Here is a 5,901-nt window from a genome sequence, read left to right on the forward strand (position 1 = left end):
ATTTTCGTTTTAGTTAAGGACTTACAATTACATTCTCTTTAGTTCATAACATTTGGATTTTATTTTTATAATTTGTATATACATAATTTGTGTAATGTATTGAAATGTATTTCAAGGCGGGGGGCATGTACGCGCCAATCTCCCCTACTTGACTTTAAATTCGGTGCGCATAGATGCTACGCACTTCAGTCAGAAGTCAGAGTTCACGTTCAGAACTAAAGACACATAAAATCATTGTGCTATCTTTAATGCAATAAATACAAAGCATTTATAGTGCAATTTTATTTTAATTCAGCAAATACAGAACATTTCAAGCGTAAGCTACAACCTGTAACCCCGGTTTCAATAAAAAAATATTTGATAATATAAAAATTAAAGCAGAGAGCATGTCTCCTAAAGAGAGAAAATCAATTTTATTATTTGATGAGATGGCCATTAAGAGAACAATAGAATATAATAGAAAACTGGATATTATTGAAGGTTTTGAGGATATTGGTAAGAATAGAAAAAAATCAGTTTTGGCTGGACAAGCTTTGGTGCTAATGGTTCGAGGTATTTTTAGCAATTGGAAAATACCTATAGCTTATTTCTTAACAGGAAATGGCATCGGAGCTACAATGTAGAATGTAGAAAATGGGGCGGCCAATAGAGCCTGATACACTGCGACCTTTGCAGATCTATTGTGTTTCCCCCTTATTTTAAAGTACTTCATCTAGCTTGGTCCTCTTAATGAGACTCAACAGCCTTGATAGTGGCCTTTTCATGTAGCCTGGTGCTTCCGGTTTTTCCTCTCCGAGTTCTAGAAACCGCATTCGTGCGAGACCTTCGCAATGGCACAGAACGTGTAGAGCGGTTTCCTCTTCTTCCAGACAGAAACGACAGGTGTCCTCTTCTGTCAGGCCTATGAGACTCAAGTGTTTATTGAGTCTACAGTGCCCAGTGAGTAGACCCACTATCATTCTGACAGTCCTGCGTCTGTGCGAAAGTAAGTCTGCTGTAAATTTAGCCGAATGTCCTTTGATGAACTGTTTGGCCTGCCTCTGTCCTGGTGAGTTGTTCCACCACTCAAGAGACTTCTGTTGCACCCATTTGTGTATGGCTGCCCTTTTTATCGTATTTGCGATTCCAAAGAAGGGTTCCGGACCAACCAGTGGCGTAGATGCGCCTTCTCGGGCCAATTCATCAGCCTTCTCGTTGCCACGATGACCCTTATGTCCCGGCACCCAGGCAAGTGTCAACCTGTTTTGACTTCCCACCTGTGAGAGGACATCCAAACAGTTCCATACCAGCCATGAATCGACCTGTACCGAACTGAGAGCCTTTAGAGCCGCTTGACTATCCGAATAGATAACGATGGAGTCGTTATCTACATTTCGGCCGATTAGTTCCATAGCGCACCTGTGTATAGCAGCTAATTCGGCTTGAAATACGGTCGCGTATGTTCCTAGACATACCCGGACTTTCGTCCTTGGTTTTATGCCATATATTCCAGCCCCCGTACCTGTTTCCGTTTTGGAGCCGTCCGTATACCATATTGAGTTTGCTGTTAGCGGCGGACCAGTTTCCCAGTCCTCTCTTTTTGGTATTGTAATTTGAAAATTTTTGTTAAAACTATACCTCGTAACCATTCGGTGTACAGGCATTCCTAGAACGGGGTCTGCCTTTATGTCCTGGTAAAGCCTTAAGTTATCAGCTCTCTGCATCATACTTATTGGAGCTTGGCCTTGGATCAACCGATGTACTGTTGATCTGGCTTCACTCTGTATGTATATATGCAGAGGTGGTAGGTTTAGCAGAACTTCTAGCGCGTCCGTTGGGACTGTTCTCATGGCTCCTGTAACACTCAAGCATGCAAGCCTTTGTGTGCTACTGAGCAATCGAATCGCCCCGGACTGTTGCGTTTTGTTCCACCACGCCACTGAACCATAAGTTATCATGGGCCTTATAACCCTTGTATATAACCAGAGGTTCATTTTAGGATTTAACCCCCAATTCTTACCACACATTCGTCTACATGTGTTCAGGGCCATAGTGGCCTTCTGTGTGACTTTCTGAATGTGTGCATTCCATGTCAGCCTCTGGTCGAATATTACACCTAAGTACTTGGCCTGACTTGTGAATGGGATTTCTACTCCCTTGAGCACTAGTGGCTGTAAGCCTTGCAGTGCTCTTTTTCTGGTGAAGGGAACAACAGATGTTTTTTTAGGGTTAACCTTCAGGCCTTCTTCCTCACACCAGCTGTCCACCATCCTCAGAGTGACTTGAAGTCTCTCCGAAATTATTTTGGTAAAGCGTCCTCGGACTACAATTACCAAATCGTCCGCATAACCCAGACAGTAAAAACCCTCCCTAGACAGTGTATTAAGTAGGTCGTCCATAAGCGTAGCCCACAGTAATGGGGATAAAACTCCTCCTTGTGGGCAGCCGCTTCCTGCCTTCGCTTCAATAGTGGCTTCACCTAACGAGGACACAATGATCCTGTTTGTTAAGGTCGCCTTTGTCCACTCGCATATGAAGGCAGGAACTCCTCTTCTTTTAAGCGCGTCCGTTACAGACTCGAAGGAGACGTTATTAAACGCTCCCTCCACTTCCAGAAACGTCGCCACCGCTATCTCCTTGTCATCTAGCGACTTTGAGAGCAGTCTGTTAAGATCATCCAGCGCCAAGTCAGTTGACTTTCCTGACTGGTATGCATATTGGCGATCGCTAAGTGGATTCTCCATCAGCACGTCGTCCCTAATATACCTGTCTATCAATCTTTCCAGCGTTTTTGCTAGGAAAGAGGATAGACTTATTGGTCTGTATGACTTGGGGGTTTGGTCCATTAACCTACCAACCTTGGGGATATACAGGGTGAGTCATGAGGAACTTTACATACTTCTACCATATGTAGAGTCCCTCAGGGAGCATATCATGTGGGCACTAAAAAATGTCAACTCCTCTTCTTTATTAATTAACAGGGTCATTTGTGTAATTGACCATTTATTTCATTTTACTGTAGTGTTTATACGGCTCATTTGATTTTTTTAATTTTTGCATGATACAGTACACTACTATCAAGCATTCGACTGGTATTAGCTAAACTAAAAAATTCCAGGACTGGCTTTGGAAAAATTAATTTAGGGATTCGTATTAAATATTACACCCTGTATAAATTTTTTTTAAAATGCAATAAGTGATTTTCAAACTACATAAATAGCCAATGAAAACGACATATGCGACAATGTTGTCGCACTTTTATTAAATTTTTAGTGAACGATCAAATCTTACCAAAAATAGAACAACCATAATGAAGTATCAAATTATAAGGTATTAATTTAAACAAATGTTATAAATTTCAAACATTTTAATTGAAATGATAAACTGAGTCACTGCACAACAAAAAACAGTAACTACTAACAATAACGAAGAACAATTTAAAAAAAAACTAAAAATATGTACATAGTTATGATAAACCCATAAATTAGAACTGGAAAAGATACAATAATGGTAACAAAATAAAAATAATTCAAAATAGATTTTCGAAATGGAACCCTGCAGCCTGTACACATTTTTGTTGCCGAATTGTTAATTAACGTATTGAATTACGGATACTCTGGGGATCGTTTCTAATAGTATTACAACAATGTATAATTCTATCAATTAATTGTTGTCGGTTATTAATATTCACTGCGTAAACTAGTTGCTTCAATCGTCCCCAAATATGGTAATCAACGGGATTGAAATCAGGGGATCTTGAAGGCCACGAAATAGGACCTGCACGTCCTATCCACCTGTTGCCATAAACATTATTGAGATGTTGTCTCACTGCCAGTAAAAAGTGTGGGGGTGTCCCATCATGCTGAAAATACATCCCTCGGATAGCAACGTTCACGTTGGCAAGCAAATTCGGCAAAATATTTTGTAGAAAGTTCAAATAGACCTGCCCTGTTAAAGGACCATCAAAAAAGTGAGGACCTACTAATTGGTTATTTATGACACCAATCCACACGTTAACCGAAAACCGTAACTGAGAACGACGTTCTCGAATAGCATGGGGATTTTCTTCTGCCCATACATGTGAATTTCGTGAATTATTTATCCCGTCTCTGGTAAATTGGGCTTCATCTGTAAATAGTGTCCTGTATAGCGTTGGTCGATTATTGTTAATCCATCTACAAAATTCCAACCTATCGATCTCATCTCCAGCATATAGAACCATTTGAATGTGATATGGGTATAGATTATTTTTTTGTAAGACTCTACTTACTTTTGATTGAGTAACATTGAGTTCTCGACTTACTTGTCTAGTGCTTATTGTAGGGTTCATAGTAACGGCGTCCATAATGTCATCTTCCTGCGCTTCATCTACATGTCGCTCTGTTGTTCCACTAGGAAAAGTGCCATTTTCTCGCAAATAATTAAAAACTGACCCAAATGTTGGATGACTGGGAGTTCGACGATTAGGAAATCTCCTGCGATATTCTCTACTAGCAGCCCTACCATTCCCATTACAGAATCCATAAACAAATATTATGTCTGCATATTCTGTGGTCGAAAACTGATGTGGCATTTTGAACGAAAGTAACAAAAGCTCTACCGAAACTAACATAATGTACTTAACGTAGATATGACAGAAGAAATATGTATTCTTGTGCACATAAATAACAATTGGTAATGACAATAATGACAATGGGTATAAAATATCAAGAAACGTCAAACGGTCAACGCCAACCTTCATTTTTAAACTTTTTTAGATTTATTTTTATTTAGTACAGTTGATGCAATGTATTATTATTTGACATAAAATTTTAATCATTTACAATCAACAAAAACTAACACATACAAGAGGTTTGACTTTTTAATCAATTTAATTTATTATTTATCGAAAATAATGCCCCAATACGATCTATGAGTAAAAATTTAAAATTGAAAAACAATTGATTCTATCATAGAGATAATACAAAGTGACAGTAAAGATGTTAATTTTCTACGTATTAGATTATGTTGTAGGAACTCATTTTAATTAAAATGTTTGAAATTTATAACATTTGTTTAAATTAATACCTTATAATTTGATACTTCATTATGGTTGTTCTATTTTTGGTAAGATTTGATCGTTCACTAAAAATTTAATAAAAGTGCGACAACATTGTCGCATATGTCGTTTTCATTGGCTATTTATGTAGTTTGAAAATCACTTATTGCATTTTAAAAAAAATTTATACAGGGTGTAATATTTAATACGAATCCCTAAATTAATTTTTCCAAAGCCAGTCCTGGAATTTTTTAGTTTAGCTAATACCAGTCGAATGCTTGATAGTAGTGTACTGTATTATGCAAAAATTAAAAAAATCAAATGAGCCGTATAAACACTACAGTAAAATGAAATAAATGGTCACTTACACAAATGACCCTGTTAATTAATAAAGAAGAGGAGTTGACATTTTTTAGTGGCCACATGATATGCTCCCTGAGGGACTCTACATATGGTAGAAGTATGTAAAGTTCCTCATGACTCACCCTGTATATTCTTCGCAGTTCCCTAGGTAATCCGCAATCTTACAACAAATTATTGCGAGCCTCTCGTCTTCAATGATCTCTTTCAGATGCACGTATCGTTCAAAAGACGCTAGCCTCTTCTCCTCTCGATAAACTGAATCTCTCGTTCCGGCCTGAACAGTGACTCTTGGAATATATAAGTAGAAAAGTATGACTTACAATATTTTACTGGATCAGCTTCCGTCAGGATACACTTAGTCCACGAAAACTCACAAACATTCACTTCTAATGCTTACTATCACTTGGGAACCGCCACAGAAAACCGACTCTTCGCCTTGCACCCTTGGAAAACAACTGAACCTATTTTCTCCTTCAAAAATCCAGCTAAACTCTCATTCCTACATAGCTATCTCGCTCTTT

This window comes from Diabrotica undecimpunctata, chromosome 11 (genome assembly GCF_040954645.1).
Source record: "Diabrotica undecimpunctata isolate CICGRU chromosome 11, icDiaUnde3, whole genome shotgun sequence".
Lineage (NCBI taxonomy): Eukaryota > Metazoa > Arthropoda > Insecta > Coleoptera > Chrysomelidae > Diabrotica > Diabrotica undecimpunctata.